Below are 27,419 nucleotides of genomic sequence, written 5' to 3'. Positions count from 1 at the left end.
TTCTGAAAGAAATTACTCGGTAATTTCTATTTCAGAGGTTGAAGCAAATTTCGCGTTACAATGTAGTTCCAATAGATTCAGCTTATTTTCGAAAAAAGTTGCAGAGAAGATAATTAAAGGGGATTACACATCAAAAACGACTCTTTTAAAAATGTTTTTATTGGCATCAATTCTGTTGCAACAGATTTTTTTTTTTTAAGTTACCTTAGTGTTTCCTGCTAGGGAAGTTCTTAAAAAGGAAATGAGAACAGTTCTACTAACCTTCCTCACTGTGTTTGGTTACAAATGTCCTGGGTCAAAGCGACTGAGCATCAGGGCAGGTTGCTTTACTTCAGGAATATGGGGTTATTCACCAGTACACTGGTGGAGACACAAGAGAAAAGAATTCAAATGATGGAAAGGAAACCGTTGCTTAAATTTGACTGCTTCCAAGGCAAGGTGTTTTAACAGTGCAAAGGATAGCTGCTCTGGCCTCTCCCAAGTTGCTCTGGCCTTTATAAAAACATGCTTCTCTCAATTAATAAAATATATGGGAACATCATTGCTCATGTAAAATAATGTTTCCAAGTAGATGCCTAAACAGATAGTATGGGAAATTATGAGCACAGCATTCAGTGGAGCATTACAGTAAGTACAGGTCAAACTAGGGCTTATGCTTTGATTTCAACATCTGACGTTGTTTCCTTTGACATCTTTCTCAGGAGGTGCTGCTCAAAGTGTTTCCATTATGCTTGTCCTCCCTGTTTTCCGGGCATACCCAGATGTTTTCGAATGAATAACCTTCTTACTTGCTGAATATTTACTCATCTAAAAAGTACTTATGGAACACATGAGCGCACACAATATGCAAAGATGAACTGGGAAGTCATTCTAAAGAATAAGGAAGGATTTGGGGAGAAGCAGGATGCTCACTCCTACACAGTGCAGATAGAACTGTAGGGTAATGGCTTACTCAGGGAAGCGGCATCTTGCCTGAAGTAGGTGGTCTGCAAAGAGCTGTTGACTCAAAACTCATAGCGGCTGTGCATGAGCCAACTTTGCTTTCACCCGAAATTCTACCGTTATTCCTAATCCACCCTGTCATTGAGATATGACTCATCTTCAGAGAACTGACGTTGACTGTAATCTTCTTGCTCTTTGTCTGAATACCTTAGAGTAATAAAACTATCTATACACTATGATTTCTAGCTCCGGCTTTCTCTATGTGCTTTCTGTGGGGAAGTGCCAGATCTGAATATGTCATTAGTATTCATTTATAAGCAAATGTTCCTGTTGCATTGGGAAAATGAACTGGAATTCATAAACAAATATTTTGCTCCTTAATTTTCTCATCTGTTTACTTTTTATAATCTCAGAAGCAATAACATCTCTTAAAAATGCAATTATATGTAAATGAGCAAGTTAACAAAAAATAGTTGGATACGAATTTTTAGAAAAAGGGAAATGTGGACATTTTAGTTGGAGAGAATTTTTTTGACTGTCTTGGCATATTTGGCAGGGTGGTATTTTATTGTAGGAACCCTCAGTCATGAATAACTCTTAAGATAATTTCCTAGTAAAAAGAGCTAGCAGAAGAGAATACTTGCTAAAAATGACTCTAACATCTCTGCAGATTGAATGTGAGGAATGACCCCAGTGTTGTGTTGTTGAAATGATGCGACTACTTATGTATTTTTATTTTTCTTTATGTGTGTGACTTGTTTGGATTTTCAAATACTTGATTCCAATATTTTCATATTCTGAAATTATTGCAATTAAGTGAAGAGTTATTGTTTGATAATGGAATTATGGTTTGTTTCAAGTCAAAGTTTATAGTTTGAGAAAGAGAACAAGTCATGTTAAGAAAACCTCACTTATACTTTCTTTGGTGGAGGGGAACTCAAAACAAAAGTAACTAGTTTAACCTTTCATTATGAATTCTGTTGTTAACTATTTAGAACAATCCTGTATTTTAATTTTTCTATGAATTTAATATGAATTATTTAAAACCAACAGAAGTGCAATCTTTTATATATTTTTCTAGACTCTAACTTGTTGAAAAATTTCATTTCCTTTGGAAGTAATGTTTGTTTTTGAGTTTTGATGGTATCTTGACCTTTACTGCAGAAGTGCAATTAAAGTAACATATTAATAACTACATTTAAAAATCACTGGGGCACACTAACAACTTTGATTCAATGTGTACAGAAAGAAAGTATGTAAACAAAACTTGTGGACCCCCCCTAATATTATGAAATTTTAAAAAGGAAAGAAAAGATAAAAAAGAAAGACATTTTAGAATAGCTAATACTTACCAAAAAAAAAAAAAAAAGATTATATCTGGAAATCACATGATGTATGTAGGTAAGATAAATGAATCTTTCCAAATCTCATGTGCAAGTTTCATTGTTTTTAGTAATAATTAATAATTTTCCATCTTGTTGAAAAATTTTAGGAAGGGAAGCTTTATCAGTATTAAGAAGTAGTAATGATTGAGTTGATTAAACTTCAGACCACTTTACCTAGCTTGACTGTGCAAGTGGGGGTATACGTATAAACAGTTATATACACACATGTGGTTTATCCTTATGTTTCTGTTTATATATGTATCTATGTTTTGTCTAATACCTCTGTATAATAAGAAGAGAATCCCTTTGTGGCATATATGGTTTGTGAAGCTAGCATCATCTTGAGAATGGTCCTCATAAACACTCAGCAAGTTTAATATTAAAAACTTGGAGTGTGGTGAACTCTTCTGAACCATTTATTAGGAAACATTTGTGATAACCTTCAATTATATGCCAGACACTGTCCAAAGAGCTCTACTAACTAACTCATTTAATTATAGCAGCCTCCCTTTTATCCCCCATTTTACAGAGGAAAAATAAGTAGGTAAAGCTATTATTGTTATTATTACTATTGCCATTTAGGGAATGAGGAAAATGAGGCTTCATGAGCCTAAATAAATGGTTCCAGCTCCACAGCTACTAACTGGCAGAGCTGGCATTTAAGCCCAGACAGTCCACTCTGCTATGCCACAGCTCTTGAATAGGTTGTGTGTCTTGTGTGTATTACACACACACACACAACCAATTAGGGGCCAAGTGGAGAGCAAGTGTAAGTCGCAAAGTAAATAGATTCCAGCAACTGAGATTTATGACAATTTAAGAAATTCATAAGGAAGGCAATTGTAATGAACCAGTGACATAACCTGAACCAAGCAACTCATGACCATAGTCCTATAACTTAATGTAGTTTTTAATGGACTCAATAATTTCCCAAGGTTCAGCTACTTTTAAATTAGGTAACTTTAAGAACTGATTCCATATTTAAGTAGTTTTAATAGCTCAGAGGATCTGATACTGAATGCTTTATGCTTCCCAAGATGTCCTTAATATGTGAACTTCTTGCACAGGGGTCACTGTTACGTGTTATTTCAGCATATGGTGTTTGCCAAAGCAATCGGAATTGTGTGGAGGGCATGAGATGAGACATATTCTGTTCACACCTACCCACACACAGTCAGCATCCTATTAATGTTCACTGCATGCAGGGTATTCTACAAGTTGCTAGGCCAGAGGTAAAAAGAAACTTTGAATGTTTTTATATTTGCATAGTTTTCAGACATGATTTAATATTGAATAGACATTTTCCTTTGTCATGATGATCTCAGGACATTACTACCTATGAAACTCTGTGGAATACTGACTTTTATTAGATGGAATGGCTTGAGATCAAAGGAGGAAGTTAGTGTAAGAAGAGTGAAATAATACACTGATTTAAATGTTTATATTTAGAAGTAGGCAAAGAAGAATGTCTGTAATTGGACCTTGTATTTTAAAAAGGCATACAAGACACAATTACCATTAAGTAACGGAAAATCTTTAAAATACTAATGAGGAAAAAACAACTGTCCTGTCATAAATATTAACAATCTTACTATTTGCGTATAGTTTGGGAAATTATTCAGGAACATATTAAAATGTCACTGTAATGCTCTTTGCCATAGCTAGCTAACTCAAGTCAATGAAAAAAATTGCAATAATTCTGAACGTGCCTCAACATAAAGAAAGTGTTTATTGTAGCGTAAGTACTGAAGTTGGATAGAACTGGCTGAATTAGAATCCCCGCTTCCCTGTTTATTAGCTGTGGCGTCTTAGACAAATTACTTAGACTTTCTAATTCTTAGTCATTTTTATCTGTTGTATGGCAATAGAAAATACCAGGTCGTGGACATCCATGTGATAATCTGTATAAAATCCCTAGCATGGAGTGTCCTTCTTAGTGAAGCTTCAGGGAGTAATAATCGATACAGCTGCCGTCACCATCATCTTTAACATCACCACACCATCATCATCAAGGGGTAAACATAGTGAGCACATTCTGTGCAGTGTGCGCATATTTGAATCAGTTGTTCTCCATTGTTATGCATAGGTTTTGTGACTTCTCTTACTCTTGAGAGAAGTGTACAAAGAAAGAAGTACATATGTGTTTTAATATTTAAGCTTGATGAAAGTATTATTGGATTTAAAGGCCTATTCCCAGCACAGACATTGAGAGAAGGCTTTGGAAATAGCTCCTTTACAGTTTTTTCTTATAAGGCTCCTGTATAGAAGTTCACACGTTGTTTGAAAGAAACATCCTTTTATATAGATATAGGAAGTGGAGAAGAACAAAACTTTCTGCTAAAGGCATTGAAGCAGTTATCTTTATATGTAACATGAATTGGAAGTTTTAAGATACATAGAAATTTCTTTGTGACTTATGTATATTTTTTTAATATATATAAAATTTTATATATTTTTTAAAATCTCTATAGGATTTATTATATAAAAGTAAAAGGTATTTCTTAACTCTGTCCATTAAATATGGGTATATTGATTTAAAAGGTTAATATTAATTTAATTTTTAGATTTTTTAAAAATAGTTTACTTAGTTCTGTTAGCCACCATGCTATTCTCGTTTTCAGGTTTTTAAAGCTTAGAAATGTGTTTCTCCATGGTCTTTCTTCCTAATATATCATAAGTATTCATCCACCTCTTTATCTTTGAAAAAATAATAAATGATGATAGGTGACATTTAGTTAATATTCACCGTGTACCAAGAAGTCATAGGTCTTAACACATTTCATCCTTATGCAAAGTCAATGAGACATATGTCATCATTTTTTCCCATTTCACAGATGAGGAAAGTGAGGCCCAGAAAGGCCCTGGAGCTAGAGGAGTAGCGCTATGACTCAAACCCATGACCTGGGCTTCACAGCCCACGCTTAACTCCCACACTAATGGGCTTGTCAGTTGCAGTTAACCCCCTAGTACTTTCCTTGGACTTCTCGGCCTGGGAACCCATGACTCTCCACTATATCTTTTCCACAACAAATGAAAGCAGAGTTTAATTTTAGTAAAGGTTAATTTCATATCTTTGTCACATCAATCTATTTTCACATGTATATGCAGTGGCCCCTAGAACAGAGCTAGACGATATTAATTTTAGCAAACTATTAAATCTATTTATGAGTGAATTTAAATAAGCCTGCCAAGATCCCACTAAGTACAGTCACGTGTCACTTAACAACAGGGATACATTGTGAGAGATGCATTGTTGGGTGATTTTGTCATTGTGTGAACATCACGGAATATATAAGCCTGGCTGGTATAGCCTACAGCATCCCTATTGTTCCTGGGCTGCAGACCTGTACTAAAGCACGATCCTGTACTGAATACTGTAGGAAATTGTAGCAATAGTAAGTTTTGAGGTATCCAGATATAGAAAAGGTATAATAAAAATATGGTAGTGTGATCTCACGGGACCACTGTCATTTATGCAGTCTGTTATTAACCAAAACGTCCTTACATGGTAACATGACTGTCATTGAATCCACACTCTGTACGTGGTATGGGAAACTGACATTCTGTGCAAATGGAATTTTCTCATTTGCTGAGCCTGGGACCTAAAGTTCCTAACTGCCTTACTTTTCCTGAGCTGAATGAAATAGTAGGACTAGAGGACATTGGAAAAAATCCCTTCTTCCTGGGGTCACAGTGTGGAGAAGTGAAAAGCTTACCACTGGGAACTCCAGGGTTCCTGAAGATCTGAGAACACCCAGCAAAGGCACCAGGGCCATTCTGTTGACCACCTCTCTGAGTGCTTTCCAAGGACAGGGATTATGTTGGATGGTGTTCCTTTCACCTCTTGTCCATGTCACTTTGTACATGGTCTAATGGGGCAGACACAGAGCTACTTACTGTAGGCAGCTCAAAACCTTTGAAGCAGAGAGCTGATCCAGACAGGAGGGATCTGGGAGAATGGTGCAGAAGGCTTGGGTACTCAGGATGGAACTAGGGTGCATGAGGGATTGGTGGGCCTCTAGTTGGATGAGGAGCTGGGGAATACTTATTTCCATTTTATTTTTATGTAGGTATGATTGTATTTCTGATTCCAAGTCTAGACTAGATGTGTGGTCCCCACTTGAACCTGATATTTGACTCTTTAAAAGTGAAGAACATCATTTCCCGTTGTCCCAATAGCAGTACCTGGCACACCAGAAAATCTTAATAAATATTAGCTTTAATTATTATTTTCTGTTTTTTTATGGATAATTTTTTTATCTTAACCGGGGTTTATCTTATCCTCATACTCTGTCCACTCTGAAATGGATGACCAGATAGTAAAGGGTTAAAGAAGCATTAATTTTGGAGTTTCTGAATTCCACAAATATTTGCATCCTTCAAATAAGGGACTACCACCTCTGAACTACCAGCAGAAAGATGAATGATTGAGAATATGTACACACCGTTACATTTTTAATAGTATATTTTCTCAAATACCTTGTGTCATTTTTCTCTTCTGTACTGGCGATATCATCCAAGACATTTAAGGAAGGTGAGAAACCCGGAATAGCGAGTTACAGTGATCATCATAGGAACTCAGGTACTTCGGGATCATCTCCTCCCACATCAAGTTTGTCACCAAGACCTGACAGTCCTGCATCCTGAACACCTCCCTATCTCACCAACCCTGACCCTCCTGCTTTAGTTAAGGCCCTTGTCACATCCCACGGGAATCACAGTAGCCACCTTATTAGCCTCGGATCTCCATCCTCGCCAGGGCTTCTGAATTGTTTGCTGACTGCCAACATGATCGTGCCATTTTCCTGCTTAACAATCTGCTATATCCTTTGCCTTCCTTTGCCTTTGCTAGTTGATACTAGTTCAGTCTGTCTTAGGAAGCCCTTACTGTTCCCATGGCCCGGCCTGGCGCTCATCTCCTGCCACTCTTCCACAAGGTCCTTGAAATTGCTGATTCCAAGCAAGGAATGCACCGTGCTCCTTGATGGTTTCATGCCCTTGTGCATGTTGGTCCCTCTGCCTGTGGGTTCTCTGTCTCCCGTCTTAGCTTCTCTTCGTTTGCTTCCCTCCCACTTTGCAGGTTTTCCACCTTCACTCAAACCAGGTCAGCCTTCTGCTCCTCCCTTGTAGCGCAGGGCATGCTCTGTTGAATTAACTTGTTACTTCTCCCACATACACACATGCACGCAAACACAAACACAGACCTGCCCCCCACTGGTACCTAAAACCCCAGTGCTTCGCATCACGGAAGCACTAAATACATCTTCATTGCAGAAATCTTATCCTTCCCTCTGTCTGACTGTTTTAGACTTTTATCTTACTCGCTTAGTTGATTTCAGTATTCATTTCTTGAGAGCTACTGTGTGCCAGGCAATGTGCTGAGTGCTAAGAATAAAATGATTTTCCTCTTGGAAGGCCAAGAGGAAACCCAGCTGGTAAAGAAGCACGTTAGTGTTCATTGTGTTAGATGTTGAAGAGAATATACAATGAGAGTACGGTGTGGGGGAGAAGGTATAGCTCTGCCTAGGAGAGCAGGGAAGACTCCACCATGACCTCCCAACCCCGCCCATGTTCTTCTCCCAACTCACTCATTTGTTTTCTTCTTTAGGGTTCTAAGTGCCCCAGAGAAAGCATCCACCAAGCGGGAGTATTAATTTTTCAGGGTGAATTTAAGTCTCCATTTCTCTAATCTATAAAAAACTAGGCAACTTTTATTTTTATTTTCTACTCGCAAGACCAAGAAAGCTTCAAAACATTGCTTAATCGTCCATGTTTATTTTTTTTGAGTTTTTCTTCCATTCAAATTCTTTTAAATGTAACCGATAATATTATTTATTTAAGTTAATTTTCCCTATAAAGCAAGGAATTTACATTTAACCAATTGTTAGTGTCTACTTAATGAGATATAAGAATATGATTTCTCTTTTAAGATCTGATGTAAGTATGAAATTAAATTATTTTACCATGACTAAAAGGAAAAACTCAATAAGGCCAAAAGATTAACTAACAGCATATGATAGTCTCCCTACAGATCCTTATCTAGTACTAAAGAAATAAAAATGGCCTGTTGAGTACTATGTTTAATGGCAAACATTTGAAAGCGAGTCTTTTCTTAGATATGTGTAGCCCTTCCCTGGTAAGTAACCATACATATAAATAAAATATAAAATTACTTTCAAAAGTATAATGTGTAAAATACAATATTACCTTAGAAATAAATAAATACTTTTAAAACCTTAATACATTTTTTATAGTATATAAACCATAACCATTTAGGTGACTCATTACATTATTTCTAAAATTAAAAAATTAAATATTATATTCTTTATTTCCCTTCTAAAGTAGATGAAAGTATTAACTAATGTCCCCCAGTAATGTAGACATTATATTCCCATGTTGTGTCTGAAAGCTGAGAGAAAATCATCAGCAATAAAAAAGTAACCTAGTTAATCCTTTCTGTTTTTAATTATAAATTTACTTTGAAATTCTTATGTGAGAATTTGACTGCATTCTATTTTTGAAAGTACGTTAACTATGGAAAGATTTATATACACACATATATATACATACATACAGAGATATATACACACATTTATTTATACACATATATACACACACACATATTTATATAAATTCTTTTTCTGACTTTAGTAGCTTCTTGATAACCAAATAATTCCACTGCCTTGAGAAAAGGTCTAGTTTTACTCTACTGCAAGCATGACGTTTTCGGTAACTTACTTCCATCACAGTAACAGTCAGCCACTCCTGATCTATCGGTGGTTCCCTACATACTCTAAATGTTCCAAAATACTGAAATGTTGGAAAACTGAACAAAGGACTTGAATGTGTTAGAAGTAGGTGGCCATAGGATTTACCATCCCAAGTGGGCGACTTGAAAGTGAAATGGGATAGTATTAGTAACTGTACTAGAAAGTGTTATAAAATCCCTAAATATGTCTAATACACACTTCCTCCCTGTGCCCAGTGGTCACCTGTCTGGGGAGCCAAACTTAGGAGCCTGGGTCTGAGCCTTCTTCTCTCACCCAGTTTGGGGCTGGGACCGACATTCTCGTAACTGTGCACATTTCCGTCTTTGTTTAAGCTGGGACTCCCTAGATGCCTAAAGTAGGCTCGATAAATCCTTTATTATTATTCCAGAGGAGAACCAAGCTCCCCAAGTTAGAAAAAAGAAAACCTGATGTAGGAAGGGAATATAGTAAAGAAAAGGGGGTGAGGATCTTTGTGAACGTGAGTCCTTGTGGCACCTGTGGATACACATGTAGGAAAGCGAGGTCCTTATGCTCCTAACCCTGACCCTCTCCGACCAGAGTATGAAAAGCAGGCCTTCCCTTTCCGCCAGAGACACCATTCTGCAGTAATTCACCAAAATGCCAAACACAGAGGGAAAGAGGAGAGGCACCTGATATATGTTCTCTAGACTTTTGAGAAAACATGGAGCTGTTCTTTTGGCCACATATATGCAAATCTACAAGACAGGTGATATTGTAGCTATCAAGGGAATGGGTACTGTTCAAAAGGCATGCCACACAGATGTTACCGTGGCAAAACTGGAAGAGTCCATGATGTTACCTGGCATGCTGTTGGCGTTGTTGTAAACAAATATGTTAAGGGCAAGATTCTTGCCAAGAGGGTTAATGTTCATATTGAGCATATTAAGCACTCTAAGAGCCGAGATAGCTTCCTGAAACGTGCAAAGGAAAATGATCAGAAAAAGAAGGAAACCTAAGAGAAGAGTACCTGTGTTAAACTGAAGCACCAGCCTCCTCCACCCAGAGAAGCCCACTTTGTGAGAACCAACGGAAGGAAGCCTGAGCTCCTGGAACCCATTGCCTATGAATTCATGGCATAATAGGCGTATAGCATATCACACAGGAGAACCAAGAGAACCAATGGAGCCGTGATGTTAGGTGCTGGAACCTATTCCCCACGAATTCATGGCATAACAGGGGTACAGCGTAGCACACAGGAGAACCAAGAGAACCAGCTGAGCAGAAGCATAAAGTGCTGGAACCTATTCCCCGCGAATTCATGGCATGATAGGTCTAGCAAGCTTTGTCACATTCAATGGAAAGGCCCCTGAGTGGCCAGAACCTTTTCCCTATGACTTCCTCGCATAATAGATATTAAAAATAAAAGGCTACTATTATAAAAGAAAGAAAGAAAGAAAACACACCTTTGTCCCTGCTGCCTAAATACTTGTCACCAAGCATCCCTTACTTGCCTCATCTAGTTGAAGTGGGCAGCAAGAAACTGACAATGGCATTCATCCAGCATTCATTGAGCACCTAAGGTGTTCCAGGAATGTCATCAGCTGATACAGGACACAGGGCTGCAGTGAAAGAGGGTGCAGGAACCCATAAAAGTAAAAGGCTTTCAGAAGTCCCACGCACCATCCATGTTTATCTTCTTGATTTTTCTCTTTGAATAAACCCTGCTTTTTAAGAGTTTTTATTTAATGTGTTCTTTCTTTTATTGAGATGTCAATCACTTGAAGTTTTTAACAGTTTTTAAGAAATATCTGTTAGAACCCAAATTTCTCAGGAAAGGAGGTGATAATTTATACCATTGAGAAAGGGGAAATTCATGCCTCTCCCAGTGGACTATGCCTTCTTCAACCAAAGTACCAGAAAAAGAAGGTAAGTGAGTGTCTTTTGACTACTGTATTTTAAAAGAATGAATTTAGGTAGTTCTACCTTGTTTCACTATTTCCAACTTACCAACTTTTTTTCTCCTGGGACCACAAAGTGAACTTATTAATTCTATTTCCATAGCATGCTGTATTCAGAAGAGTAGCTGCCAAATTTGTTGGGACCTATAACAAGATAATTAATTATCCAGTAACACGAGGACTATCAGAGTGTTGGATGTAAAACAGATAGCGGGAGAAGAAGGATGGTGCAGTCAGGATACTCTGAGGGGTGTGACAAGTCTTTCTGCCTCAGTGGGGTACAAACTCCTTGTGCACGCCAGGCCTTGCCCACACTTCCTGCTGCACCTACTTTTCCTCAGTGGGTCCCTCCATCACCCCATTTCTTCACTCTTTGAGATGCCAGCTTCCCTTGCCCATCACCACCACGTGCATTTTAAATGTCAGGGGAAGTAAGGGGAGGTGAGAGCAAGAGTTCTCCTCCCCCTGGACCCTGAGCACAGTGCCAGCATCTGCGCAGCCCCAGTGCCCACCCCATGGAGCAAATCCGGCTGCCTTGCTTGACCTTGTCCTGACATTGCTTTTACGCGGGCAGATGCAGGGCTGTTACAGAATTTTATATTATTTCAGAATCAGAGAAATTAACATTACATGCAAATGCCATGAATTGTTTTTGTTTGTAATTTTCAAAAGCCAAAACTGAAGTCTAAACATTTTCCCAGAGGAAAACCTGGTTGCGTATCAGAGAAATATGTATGCAATGAACGTTTACTACTCCCACCTTCAAAGTGATTCTCCTCTGTGTCTGATCAAGTTTGCTGGCACTTAGAAGGTACATTTATGCTGAACTAAACATTTGAGGGTAGTGATTATAATGACTTTACCACTGATATTTTTCTTACAGATTTACCATCTATTATGAACTGTTACTGTCATGACGCATTGATGACTGTGGAAGTCCTAATACTTGTTGGTATTACATACAAAGAGGGGTAACATTTAGATTTGGGATATTAAAAAATTTATTTTATTGCAAACTTTATCCCTCACGCACTAAAGAAATACAGAATAATCCAGTTAGAATATCATTACAGTAAAGTTACTCATTCATCATAAAAAACAGTGAGTTTCTGATCTGGGGAGTAAGCAGTCACCTTGCCTATCCCACCCTCTCCATATCAAGCCCATCTTTTATCATTTAAAGTAGAGCTCCCTAAAATAGATTCCACTGACAAGTGGTAATTACTGACAGCTGCGTTTAATTAGCGAAGCAGATTCCTGCTCATGACAATAAAGTATTATTAAATGTTCAGCATTAGCGCTGGCAGTAAGAGGTGACTTTGCTAACACAGAACTGGAAGACCTGCTTTCTTTATTTAAACACACAGAGTTTGGCTGGAATTGAGCTTGTGCTACGTGGGAGTGTCTACGGTTTTACGAAAGGGAAGAAAAACAGAGGCTGTAAAGTGTTTTTCTTTTCCTTTTTTTAGGGAAACAGGCAGATTGTACAAGGATAAGAAGTAGTCCAGTGCCAGACATGGGTACCCATTCTGGAATTGTGTTTTTGTGTTTGTGAGTCTGTCTGTCTGTTGGGGCGTGCATGGAGGTGTTTGAGTGCCAGAGACAAAAAGAAAGTAGCTAACCCTGATTGTATTAAAGACACTATTGTTGCTCTTCTTTCTAGTCTGCCTTCCTACTTTCCTTCTTTTCTGTAATTAACCCTATATACATCTCTGATGGACAGAGGATTTGAAAAGCATGTGCAATCAAGTATTGGATTTTATATACACTCTAAAATTGATTGTAATTTTCATTCATTTTTATTTGTAGTAAATGAGCTTGACTTATCTCCTCCAACCCCTATTAATCCGTTTCCATGGACCTATCTAGATCTCTTACCTGGCTATTCTTACTAAAGGTGAACCCAGAATGGCGGGATTCCAAACATTGCAAAAGGTATTCAGTATTTTGAACAATACCACCATGCCAACATTTTTAATCCATAGCGCGTAGGTAGGTTCCACTACCTTGAAGAGGTATTGTGAAGATGGCTAAAACTAGCAGCCCTTGACTTTTGACATTTGTTATTTTCATTAGTTAAGTATATTATTCAAGATATAGAAACAGGTCAGTTTATTGCGACATGATCGTAGAACTATTTTTCTCATACTCAAAGAACTCAATTCCAAACATATTTATTGGTAGCCTAAGATCTGATGAAAAAATATAGGATGTTTCATATCTGGAACTTGTGTTTATCGGATGGCGTAGTGTGTTCTCACAATGCTGTTTTAAGTTATCTGGATGGCATGTATTTTTCAAGTGTAAAAATAGACTGAGTATAATATACTGCCATCTTGTAGTTTGCCATTATAAATGCTATATTCATAAAAATCAACTTATGTATCCATGGCAATGAGTGGCAAGATGAATATGAATAGAGAAATCCTAAATTGATCCTCAAACTAATTTCCATCATCAAAGTGTAGAGCAGATCTGTTGAACTTTTTTTTTTTGTTTGTTTTTGGCCAGGGCTGGGTTTGAACCCACAACCTCCACCATATGGGGATGGCACCCTACCCCTTTGAGCCACAGGTGCCACCCAGATCTGTTGCACTTTTTCATTGTCTTTTCTTCCTCCCTCCCACTCACCCTCTAGTGGGCGTAAGCAAAAGAACAGGGAAGATGCCTACAGAGGTCCTGAGGCCAGGAAACAACAGCATCCGCAGAGGATATGGCCAGCCCACTAGTTTGACGCTTGTTGCTACACAAGTACTTTAGGACCATCGACTGTGTTCACAACCCCAGACTAGTGCTAAATAAATTTGTATAAGGTGGAGAATGTGTCGTCTTTATTTGTAAAACACTGATTCTCACAAGGATGTTTAAAGAACAAAAAATGTCAGGTGCATATCTGTTTTGTAGGAGATTTATTCTAAAAGTCAATTCCAAGAAACAGCAATTGTGTGGATGCTAAATGTAAGTATCTAAATGGATGCTCAGTTAAGGCCATTTAAGAGTTATTTTGAATATTAAACCACAAAGCTTCACTAATACCCTAAATTTAAAGCCCTACTGAGTCTTATAATATTCTGATGTTTAAATCCTATTAAGAATAGAGGTTTCTTTTTATTTTGTGCTTTGAAATAGAAGATTCTTCACTGAAAAAAGTTTATAGGACTCAAGGGCATTGACAAATTTAAAGCCCCACTGAGTCTTACAATATTCTGATGTTTAAATCCTATTATGAATAGAGGTTTATTTTTATTTTGTGCTTTAGAACAGAAGATTCTTCACTGGAAAAAAAGTTTGTAGGATTCAAGGGCATTGACTGAAAAGAAGTATTGTGCTCACTGGAATTGGGTGTGTTTGAACACTCAGTGTTTCAACCATAAAACTTTCTAAAATTAGATCTACAAAATTGGAAACGCTACTCCACAACTGTTCTAATTACTGTGCTAGTTCATAAATTAGTACTGAGGAATAAAGGCTCAAATGTTCTCTTTTAGGAATGTCTTTGACTTTTAATATTGTCATTACTCACAATTTTATATTCAGTCGTTAGGCAAATACTTATTGGAAGTCTACTATGTACAATAAACAAAACACAGTCCTCTGGGTTCAAGTAGTCAGGAGGGAAAGTAAATTTACATTAACAGTAAATGTAATTCATTTACTGTTCATTTCTCCACTCTTACCAACTAGAATGTAAACTCCATGGAGGGCAAGAATTTGTATTCACCAATTTAGCCTGGGCCTGCTAACATATTGCCTGGCACATCATAGGTGCTGGACAAATACTTGTTGCATGAAATCATGAGTAGATGAAGTGTCACAACAGAAGAGCAGAGACAAGGCAGTGAGGGGAAGGGGTCATAAAGTGCTTCCCAGGTGAGGGAGGGAGTGGGGTGGGGCCTTAGTGTGTGTCACACTTTATGGGGGCAAGACATGATTGCAAGAGGGACTTTACCTAACAATTGCAATCAGTGTAACTGGCTTATTGTACCCTCAATGAATCCCCAACAATAAAAAAAAAAAAAAAAAAAAAAAGTGCTTCCCAGGGAAGGTAAACCTTGAGCTCATTTGAGAAGCTCTAAATAGAAAATAGGACAAAACTTAACCAGGGCCATGTATACCTGCATTAAACTGAGTGGGTTTGTTTTTTCTTTGTGTTTTGTTTCCTTTTGTTTGTCTTGAAACCTGCCTTAACAGTGAATCGAGGAAACAGGAGTTTGACAGGGAAAAATAATAAACAACGAATTTGAATCTTAGGAGGCAGCAAAACTCCTTGAGACACCTCTCCCTTCATCTCCATTTACATTTCATATGCACAGCTGCTGTATCCAAAATTTTTCTCTTCAAACTCCTTGTGAGACCATCCCCAAACCCAACCCATCTTAACAAAGCAACACCACTTTCAGTGTGTTTCTATTCTATTTTTGAACTGGTTACCTAATTTTGACCAATATTGGACAATAATACTTTTATTCCATTTTTAAACTGGAACCTCCTTCTCCATAAAGCCTAGACTACTTTTGTGGTCTAAATAGGTTCTTATATTAACCCTTCATTCATTATGCCTGAGTAACTCACCGCATCTTGCTGATTGTTAAAAACCTCTTGAGTCTCGGGCCTAAGCCAAATCTGCTACTTTTAGGAGATGCTCAGATCTTTTTCACATGGTATACCCAATTCATTCTGAATCCATTCATTCAAAAACTGGAAGATTAGACTGCTGCACTCCATGTCGATTTCACACTTTAAACAAATCCCCAAGGTTTTGTAGAATCTTAATTTTTTTTTTCTTTCAGGTTAACATGAGGATACAAACAACTAGGTTACAATGTTTGCTTTTGTCAGGTAGAGTTCCTCTTGTAGTTGTGCCCTGCACCCAACAGATGTGCCCTATACCCTTACATTGTGCCCATTAAGGGAGAATACAAATCCCTTCTTTCAATCCCTCCCTCCACTCCTCCCCACTTCTTTATGTTTTGGATTGAGTTTTTCTCTTATGTGGGTGTGTATTAGGTCATCTACTGGCTTAATATCAGTATTGAGTATATTGTATACTTGTTTCTCCATTCTTGTGATACTTTACTAAGAAGAATGTGTTTCAGCTTCATCCAGGTTAATACAAAAAATGTAAAGTCACCATCTTTGTAATGGATGAATAGTATAGTATGGTAAATATTAGAATCTTTGTTTAAATGTTCCTTTCTTATGATTATTGGCCTGGTACCAGCTGTTGACATCTCCTATGTATATAATGATCATGTCTTAGTTTTATAGTACTTTACTGACCAGACGTAGTTGTCTTATGCTATAATATCCCTTAAGTTGGATGAGACACATTATCAGCAATTAGAATCATAGAAAACTTAAGATCAGTGATCCCAGAGGCTGGGAGAAGTGAGAGAAAGCTATACTTGGAATTTATTCAGGCCTGAAGAGCCCATCCCTGGTCCATCTGAACGCACCTGGATGTGTTAGCTGAATGTCTTCTTTCAAAACATCATTGTTTTGAAGAACCCTTGTGTAGACAGGGTTCTGATAGATGCACATCTAAGACCAGTCGTCTTAAAAATTGGAATAGACTTTTGCTGGCAAAAGGCAAAGGAGGGAAAAACATGTCAATAGCTAGCAAGTGACACCTCAAGCGTACAAGGAAATTTATTTATATGGGAAAATATCTGCAAGAAAGTATTACAGAATAAATCTTATGCTACATAATGATCAAATAAGTTGGAAGGAAGGGTGTTCATTTTTTCAAAACTTGGAGTCAAAGCCATCAGGCTAATGTTGCATCAAAATGTTTTAGGTCCAAGGATTTTGTTCTATTGTACTACGATTGAATGTCAAAAGCCATGTGTAAGTGATGAATAAAAGTGATGAGCTGAAACCAGAAACCTTCCCATGTCGGAAAGTACTTTCTCCCCCAGGGCCAAGTAAGAGATAAGATTTTTCAGAAAAGATATTAAAGGGAACATAGGTATAATTCTGTCACATTATCCAGAACCCCAGCTTTCCAATTATTCTTACCTAGGCATTAAATTTTGTGCCAATGAGTCCAAGCAGCCTTGTTGTCTAAAAAAGATTCAGAGTAGATAAACATTTTTGTGCAGTTGCATTATACATGCAATAATGGCCACAGCAGTACGCCAACTATTCTATTTGGTTGTGTTTATCTTATATACATTTCTTTCTCCTCCTTGCTCCTCTTGAATCTAACATGTAGCTCTCAGGAGCTAAGGAAGGACAGGAGGAGATCAGTGCTCCCTCCCAGGTGCTCCGACTGAGGTCTTCTCAAAATGTCTTTATTGACAGAAGGAGGCAGCACCAGAGCTCTCATCTTCTGACTCAGTGTCCCTCTAAAATAGCCTTGGAACCCTCTTTGGTCCTAAAGTTAAAGTTGCCTTGACTCCTTACCTAACCCTAGGCCACCATAGCTTTATTCCCAGGATAACTTTGTGTATTTTAGCTCTCCGTGTATTGAAAGGGAAAGTGAAAACTAAATACATAGAACTGGTAAGACTTGCCTTGATTGAGCAGCCATTGTATGCCACCCATAACATGCATTGTCTGTTGTATTACAGCTTAAATTAAATCGCTCAAAGTTGAACAGTTAGGAAGAGGTAGAGATAGGGATTAAATTCAATCTTTCTGATTCCACAGATTCATGAATCCTGCCATCAATCGTATTCCTCACTATAGGTTACATTGAGAAACGCCTGATTCCTGAGGATAAAATTTAAGCTCTCCTGCACTATTGGTATGAACAGATTAGAAAAGTTACCTGTTCTTCTCCCCCCAAACACATACACCATCATCATCCAAGATGAGTCCTTAACCTCTTAATAGTTTCATGTGTCATTAGCTGTGAGCCAGGTAGTTTCACCCAACAGCTATATTTCTCTAATCCCAATCATAATCTTGCCATACTTTTTTCCCCCTCATGCCTTCTAGGTAAAAAAGCCCCTCTTCATTCTGGTGTGCAGCTCCATACCGTGTTTGTTAGGAATCAGATGCATTATTCTAAGGTAACAGATGACCGGTCTCGATGGCTTAAAACCTCAAAGGCTCATTTCTCCCTCCCACTGTGTGTCCATTGCAAGTTGGGGACTCTGCTCCAAGCTGTGTGGTCTTTGCGACCCCAACCATCCTAGAACCATTTATTGGGAACCTTGCTGATCTTGTAACACATGGAGAAGAGATTGTTGTGGAGGGTGCGTTGTATCTCCAAGCCTACCCCTCGGAGTGACACAGATCACTGTGTTCATTTTGTTAGCCAAATCAATTCCTCTGCCCAAGTCTGACACCAATGAGGCAAGAAAACGTAATTCTACCCCAGGGAGGAACAGCAGATATTTGGGAAGTTTCATACCGTCTATGCCATTAGATACCAAGACTTACTATATTTCAGTAGCATTTCTAGTCTTTTTAGTAAGCCAAATAAACATTCAGAGATTGGGGATTACAGATGGCAAAGAGGGAAATAAGATACAAGGAATTTTCTCAAGCACTACCTTAGTAGCTTCTATATGGAAATGACCTCCAAGATCCTTGTTCTTTCACAAATAGGTGTCTTCACATTTATTACTGTTGCAGAAATGGCTTTTGGTCATTATCAACAGGGAATTGATAGGCTGCACTATTGCCTTTTTGAATTTAGAATATATATTTAGAATTTAGAATCACTTTCTCTGATGTCAGTTCTGCAGCTGATTTTTTTTTAACATGTTATATGAGCAAATGTAGATGTAACCATAAACACAGTGCAAGGAAAAAGCAGGCCCATCTGTCTCTTTCAACTTGATTAGGGAAGGTTCTTCAGACAGTATTTTTAGTGTGATCTCAAAATTAAGGTTAAGTTGCTCTGAAGCCACTTGACCACTATAGATTTATTCATTTCAAGGGTTAGAGTAAAACAAATTGAAAATATATACACATTCACCAAGACACATTATGTTGCTACTTTAAAACCGCATTTATTTTTTGGTTGCACAGGAAATACATTTGCAGAGAGTTTTCCTTCACTGCCTTTGGTGATAGATATTCTGAAATGGCTAACAATTAGTTGCCATTAGTTGCAGTTAAGGCTACTAACAAGAATTGAACATGCTCTTAGGGACAAGTTTGTATACTCTGAAACATAAATGAAAAAAAAATTATATACTGGAACAAAAAAAAATTCAGCAGTGATTTTCAGAAAAAAATAGCTTTTTCCATTTATTATAAGAACTGTTTCAATTATTAAAATGAAAGATTGTTCTTCAAGTAACCCAAGTTGTTAACAGTATTAAGTGATTCCAAAGTGCCAGGTGTTCCCTATTTTTCTCTACTTTATTCTGGGATGTAGACAATTGCCAACAATCAGACCAACAAATGCCAGACATAGACATGCATGTGTCTGTGTGTAAAAAGCTACATCACCATATACATTTTACTAAAACAGTGCATATTGTCCCAAACTTTGAAGAGGATTTTATATTGCCTTGATGTTAATTTTATGCTGTTATTCTGGTAGATATATTTTGAAAGATCTTACTCAGCACTGAACTTGCAGGATTTGCAGCAATCATTGAGAGGAGCAATGGAGCAGAGTCCCCAACATCCTCTGCTTACAGTCTTGGAGGGGATGTGGAACACAGAGGGCAGTAACCTGGGCCAGAACTGCTGATTCCAAACAGAAAGATAAAGACTAGAGCTGAGAGGCAGAGCTGTTGTCTCTACCCAAGTAAACTGAGAAAGGCTCTGAGAAAATCTATCTTGGTGCTAACGAAGAAAAAATTAAAAAGAAAAAAGGACAAAAAATTCTAAGTATGGTAGTTTTATGAAACTAGTTTTTCATAGAGATGGAGCAGTAAGCAGGCACTGTGCCAGGTACTTTACATTTTTAATCTTCACAGGGCTACTAGGTGGGGGTGAAGGGTTTTGCATAAGAGGGAGGACAGAGACTAATAGTTGTTGGGTAAAGTTCCCAAAGTTTCAGTTAGTGTGTAGATGGAGCCCAGATTAATTAAATCCATTTATTGATTCATTCTTTCAGAAAATGATTATTATGGCTGGGCTCAGTGGCTCACGCCAGTAATCCTAGCACTCTGGGAGACCGAGGCAGGTGGATTCCTTGAGTTCCCAAGTTCGAGACAAGCCTGAACAAAAATAGCGGGCATTGTGGTGGGCACCTGTAGTCCTAGCTACTGGGGAGGCTGAGGCAAGAAGATTGTTTGAGCCCAGGAGGCTGAGATTGCTGTGAACGATAATGCCACAGCACTCTACCCAGGTGACAAAGCAAGACTCTGTCTCAAAAAAAAAAAAAATAAATAAAATAAAATAAAATAAATAAATCCAGTTATTACTGTGACCCTTTCACACATATTTCAAAGGAACTGAAATATGTTTATTGCAATATTGTTTGTAATAGCAATAAATGGGGAAAAACCTAAATGTCTGATCAATAAGAACTGATGAAATAAAGTATATTCATTCGTATGGTTGAATATTATTCAACCATAAGAAGGAATAAGCTGGACTTAATTAAAATACGAAGGACATCCCAAATAATTGTTAAGTGTAAAAGCAAGATGTATAATCATCTATGGGAAAAATAACATTAAGCTGTGTACTCAGGGTAACAAGAGAGAAGAAAATAAGTTTAAAAAATGAGACAAAGACATTGTCTTTTAACTAAGACTTTGGAAGTGGCTTTCACAATGGCTTCAACATAGTCATAACCATAGACTGACTCTGAAAATAGCAGTGACAGCTGGTAACTAGAGGCTGTACTATATGTGAGTCAAGTTTACAAAAAACTTCAAGGTACAAATCATTCTCTTAAGCTGTATTTGTCCATGGAATCACTCCCAGCAATAATCGTTGAACCCAAAGGAGAAGAGGGATTTAACTCACAAGAGTTACATAATGGGGCATGTAAATTGGATAATCCAAAGGAAAAGTATTAAGTTTAAAAAAATTAAATGGATTGAGTTCTTACTTTCTCTGTGAAGTTGGGATATGTAACATCACCAGAGATATATGAGTAAACATCAGAGATATATGAGTATCACATTTAATAGAAGCTACATAAACAGGGAATTGGATTTAATCTATATGTCTGGGAAGGCTAAGGTTTTTTTTTTTTTTTTTCTTTTTAACCAATTAACAAAGCAAAACAAACAAAAGACTGCCAAGATGATGGGAATACCCGTGTCTTGTTTCCCCTTGGACTGATAGGGGCTGGCAAAAGTGATGTTTTAGTCATTCTTAGAAAAGGATTATGGAATTATATCATAGCTATTAGATATTGAGCACTTCTTTGGTTTAAGTGTGGTGCTGGGTAACTTATTAAATGTTTTGGTTAATCCTCATAACAGCTCCATGAGGTAAGTGGTTCAGTTTCCCCAAGAGGTTCTTTTCCTTGCCCGTGGTCCCCCAGGGAGTAAGAGGTCAGGTAGGCATTTGAACCCAAGTCTGCTGACCCCAGAGCCCCTGTTTGTAACCATGATGCTGGATATACGAAGCTTAGGATAAAACTTGTAAGAGGGAGATAGAGATAGGATTCAGGTAGTTATACAGAGCTTGAAGGAAAGCAATTTAAGAGAATGTATTTGAATATAGAAATAGGGAATAAGGGTGCACAGAGCCTCGGTGGGCAGAATCAGTGACCTATATTTTATTTCCCAAGGCAGCTTTCTTAAAAAAAAAAAATCTGCTCAAAGAGTCTGAGATTAGGTCCTTGAGACTAGATGTGAGGAGGAGAAAAATAGCAATTTGAACAATCCAATGAAGAGTTGATAGATAAATCAGAAAAAATAAGCTGCATGGAAATCAATGAAGAAAGGGCTGAAGTGGAGTTGAAGCATTGCTAAGAACTTTTAAAAACATCTGCCCTATGCATTTAGCTAATGTAGACATTAAAGCTTTTCCTAATTGGTCACCTTATATTATGGGCCAGACTTGAAGTGGAGGGAGAATACAGTTCACTCCCCAGGATGGGAGCCATGAATAGCAAGGTGTTAAACGGTGGAGATTAATGAGCCTTGGCAGGTCAGGGTGGGGGAACTTGGGTGACATCTGCTCACCCTGCAGTGGTCTTAACTTGTGCCAGTTACATGTGTAGAAGCTGATAATTCAAACTCTCAAATGGAGAAAAATTCGGTTTATCTAATAAAGTAACCTACTTAGAGCATTTCCGTGATGTTAGTAAGGATATCCTGTAATCTCTTGATGTGCGAATTTTAATATGTTTTGATGATATGATAATCAGATCATTAACCACCTTATCTAGAGCAAGATACATCCCCCCATGACTTTTTCCCTCCAGGCTACCCACCGTCATTACTCTGTTATTTTCACAACCCTTAGGATAATTCATGAAGATTGTAGTTTACCTGACGTTGGTGTTCCCAACTAAAGAGTGCATTCTACAAAGGCAGGCACCACGTCACCTTTGTTCCTAGCTATATAGGTTCCTTGCCTTACACTATAGGCACTCAGTGAATGTCTGTTAAATGAACAGAGGGAGGCCTGAAATTTCTTTTTCATTAAACCTAAAATAATCAAAAACATCACAATATGCTATTCAAGTATCATATCACAATTGCCCTAAATCCTAAAGAAAGAATGTTTATCTCATTGTGCTTTTAACACTGTTATAGAACTCTTTTGCATTTCAGTTAGCACCTCCATTCTTAAGGGAGGTCTGTAAGGAAACCACATGCTCCAGTTTATCCCAAATGTGTTGAAGATTGTCCTTGACAGTGAGGCAGGAAGAGACCACCTGGGAAGGAATAGGACACTTCTAAGTGAGAACATAACAAATCCTGAGGGCATTTGCTCCAAGATAAACCTGCACTTAAGAAAACTGAAAATAAAATTATTTACATTTTCATGGTGACTTAGCTTTTGCAGATGTCAGGCATAAAATCTGCATTTGAAATTTTTGCATTTGAAAGAAACTGAGAATCAGGGAACTTAAATTACTTACACAAAGTCACCTCATTAATAACTGGAAAATCTAAGATGTTAAATCAGATTTTTGAATCAGACAGTGACTTTCCCATTAAAACACATTGGAATAATTTTTTTGGAAGACGTAAATGTCATTTTATTTCCCAGACTAACCATGTAACTCCCATGTAACAATTTCATTGCTCTAGAACTTAAAAATAACAATGATCAAACAAAAAAAAACTCATGATTCACTGCTCATCTCTTTCATATAAGCTAACCTGAAACACTGGCATATAAAATAATAGAAAATACAGAAAACTTACCTAAAATATTGAAAAAATTGTTCTTGCCTCTGAAATCTTAGAAATAAGTTGTGCTGATAATGCAATTCATTTACTCATCTAGCAGAGCTTTATTTTTTCTAGCAGACTCAACTACAAAACCTATAAACAATATTTAAATGCATTCTGTTAGCTTAGTAATATAAATATGGGGCAAGTATAATGTAGGTTCTTCCTCTGAGATCGTCTGCTTTTATTAGTATTTTTTTTTTCATTTTTTGGATCAAGTTGTCACATGAACAGTTTTAGATAATATCTGGAATCATCTCCCTTCTCTGCTCTTCACTTCTTGTCCCCTTGGAATTAAAAAATCATCAATTTCATTTCAGTGCTCGTCTGATAAGTGACAGAATAAACAATACTGGATATGTTCCAGGCCCACATTACATTTACCGCCATCCCTCCTCCAACAGATGGCCAATGTGGTGTTCATTTTATGAGTGTCCTTAGATCGGGGCTGCTTCCTGCATCATTGGTTTATTGCCACTGGTAGTGATATGGTTGGAAGAGTAAATTCCAAAAGCAGATGACATTTTGGTATAATTTATACAAATTATCATCGGTACATAAGCAAACTACTAAAATACAAAAATAATTTCTGTTGGCTTTGAAAGAAAGGTGGCATTATGAAGGACCCTCGCTCACTGATACTTTAATTCACATTATACAACAATAAATTCAATAATTGTTGATAGAAAAAGTCACATGCCTGCTTCCATTTCTCTTAATGGCACTGCGGGGTTAGACTGCAGCGTGAATGAAAAGATAGTATGTTTTCAAAGCCTTGGCAGCCTGCGGTGACCTTCAGGAGAAGTGAAATGCTCTGCTGGCTGGAGAAACAATTGAGCTGAAACCAGTGAGGCGCAGTAAACTGGGAGATAGACTTCCTGAATTAAAAGCTGTTAGCAGCAGCTCAGACAAGAAGAGAGAGAAAAGAATATTGCGCTGCAAGGTGATTTTATGCAAAGATGTTAAAGTAGGGGAGAAAACAAAGTCCAGATAAGAGAAAATCTGTGTTTGTCTCCCGAAAGAGCTTGATGTACATATCTGGACGATGTAGATGATAAGATATCTAGACGATGAGCTGTGCAAGTCTATAACCTGTTGAAACGCATGTAGAAAAAGAAAACTCAGATCTTTTCATAAAACAGAGCATCAAGAAATTAGTACTGGTCATCATATTTTAGTCAAATTGTTTTCTACGCATCAGTTAGTGAACTACGTCTTTGAAGAAGGCTTTTAATTTATTTATTATGAAATACATGTGCTAAATTTGTTTACTAAATCTTTTGATGGTTAAACTCTATTGTTTCTATTTTATGAAAATAATTGAATGTAACAGGTTTCTAGGAGTTTGTGGAGACACTACAATGACCCCTGAAACGTGTTTAGGGTACAGACCAGATAAAGCAGAAGACTGAAAATGCATCTCTTATTTTTGTAAGGAATAAAAGGGATTGTAGTAGATGAATAAATGGGCATGCCATGTTCTGATATGTGTGGTAGTTCTGTTAAAATGTTTTTATAATAATCCTACCCATACACAATGTGTGCATATTCTACACGTGAAAATTTATTTGCACAGATAAAAAATGCTCTTATCCTGTATTAACAAATGCTCTGCTGTCATGTGTCGTCCAAGCCACAGAATATAGTTATTCATTTTACATTAATATTTGTTCATTTAATTACATCTAAACCAGGCATAGTGGGGAATGGTGCAGGTTTAATCACATAAAATTAAGGAAGTCTTAATTTTAATCTTTCTTGAGAAAAATTACACTTGTGTCTTGCCACTCTGAGTTGCTCTCTCTTTCCTTGTTACTATTTCAGTGGCGGGTCCTTATTCATCCCTCTTCCCAGTTAGTGACCTATATATATTTATGCCAAGTCTTAAATCTAAAACTCCTCAGCATAAATAAAAAATGAAGTTGTAAGCTTTCATGTGCACCTACTGTTTATCTATGAAGAAAACAGATGTAAATGAAAATTTAAAGCTGAAAGGATACTCAGAAAGTTATTTTAGTCCTTCTTCATCTTTTTTGATCATATTCACTTGAACATTTGATGAAAACGTGGCCCTCTCTCCAGAGCAGGGAAAAAAGGAGGAGCCTACATACAAAAAAATGGTGTTTAATTTCAGGGGATTTGCCAACTCTCTATGAATTTCAGGGACTTATGCCTATGGAAGCAAATAAAAAGCTTATTTTTATTTTTTCAGGAAATTACTCAAACTGCTAACCTTCATTCCCATTCGATTGAGAGGAATGTGTGTGGATTTCAGCGTTAATATTTGCTCTGTATTGCAGAAGGGCTATCTTGCTACAGCTGAATTCTGCTGTCTAATATATAGAATCTTTTCTCTCAGGTAAAGGTGCTTAAAGTGGACCAGCAACATCAGCATCACCTGAGAACTTGTTAGGGGTGTAAATTCCAGAGTCATCAGCCCCAAATGCCCACCAGGTGATTTTGATGTGCGGAAATAGCCAAGCTTCTATTTCTAGTACTTAATTGATACATAATTTACATAAAATAAAATGCACACATTTTAAGTATACCTTTGGTGAGTTTTTAACAATTCTATGTATCATTTAATAGCCACCACAATCCAGATATTGGACATTTTTCCATCTCTCCAGAAAGTCCCCCAATGTGCATTTGCAGGTAATTCCTACCACCTTCTCTCCTGTAAACTATTGATACAATCTTTATCACTATCAATTAGTGTTATCTGTTCTAGAGCTTGATATAAAAGAAACCATATAGTCTATATTTACTCTACATAATTTATGTTTAAATTCATCCTGCTTGTTGTGTTTATCATTAATTCATTTCTTTCATCACTAGATAGTGTCCAGGTGTATGGATATACCACAATTGTTTATCCATTCACCTGTTATTGGATATTGGGGTCAATTATTTGCAGTTATTATGAACTAAGCTACTGTAAACATTCTTGTACAAGTCTTTTTGTGTACATATTTTTATTTATTGTGAGGAAATACCTAGCACTAGAATTGCTGGATCCCAGGTTCTGTGTATGTCTTTTTAAGACTGCCAAAGTGTTCTCCAGTCTAACTGTCCTCCCACCAGAAACATATGAGAGTTGAATATTTCATTCACATCATCTTCAAATTTTGTTATTGTCAGTTTGTCATAGTTGTTGTTGTTTTCATGTTTACCTTGGTAATGACTGGAAGCTGATCTTTCATGGTGATTTTAAGTTTCATTTCCCTGATGACTAGCATCAAAAATCTTTTCCTGTGTTTAATTGACAATGAGTATATGTTATTTAATGAAGTATTGGTTAAATTCTTTGGGCTATTTTTAGTTGGATTTATTTTATTTTTATTATTTAGCTTTAAGAATGTTTTTCTTCTGGATACAGAGCTTTTGCCATTATACATACTGGAAACCTTTTCTCCTAGTGTGACTTGCCTTTCTTTCTTTCCTTTTTTTTTTTTTTACTAGATAAATTTTTTGTATTTTATTAGCAACACTTGCAACTATTTAATTTTGAAGAGAGAGCAAATAAAAGTTCACATTTGCTGAATATTTATGTACAGAGCATTACTTTAAAGGTACTACTTAATAAGCATTGATTCAAAAAGCTGCGCGGAATGTGTTCCACTAAGAGTTTCTGCATAGGAGCAACTTCAGAAGGGTGGTAGAGGAGAGAGAAAACTCTCCCAGAGTGAATAACTCAGGCTACTGAAATTAGCGTTGAACAACTAGACACATCATCACCCATCATTGATGAAATGTTCTGGACTCCTGAGTTCCTACCAAATACCAACACATTTTCTATATCATTGTCTATCTTAGACCATGGTTAAGGAATGTGTTTGGCTCCCTCATACAGCACCTAGTGGAGCGTGGGAAGTACGGTACCCAGCTGTCAGAAATTGTGCATTCAAATTCTGACTGACTCAAAATTTGTGACTTAACATATTATAGAAATCACTTAACTTCTTTGCCCCTAAATCTCCACATATGTAAAATGGGGACTGCCAGTCTTCCCATCACAATACCAGAGCAGGGCAGGGCTGAGGTAACGGATGTCAATGGTCTCCAACAGATGCTCAATAAATATTTAAAGAACCTCAAGGTAATCTGAGCTCTTTTCTGGTAGAG

At 37.2% G+C, this 27,419-nt stretch overlaps 1 protein-coding gene and 1 pseudogene across 2 annotated transcripts in view; both read left to right on the top strand.

Annotated features, from left to right (window-relative positions):
• The window catches only part of HS3ST5 (heparan sulfate-glucosamine 3-sulfotransferase 5), a 308,905-nt gene that overhangs the window by 1,411 nt on the left and 280,075 nt on the right, over positions 1-27,419 (top strand). The window lies entirely within an intron of this gene.
• Positions 9,713-10,197, top strand: LOC128585789 (60S ribosomal protein L21-like; annotated as a pseudogene).

This window comes from Nycticebus coucang, chromosome 5, assembly GCF_027406575.1.
Source record: "Nycticebus coucang isolate mNycCou1 chromosome 5, mNycCou1.pri, whole genome shotgun sequence".
Lineage (NCBI taxonomy): Eukaryota > Metazoa > Chordata > Mammalia > Primates > Lorisidae > Nycticebus > Nycticebus coucang.
This window is presented reverse-complemented; position numbering and strand designations above follow the sequence as displayed.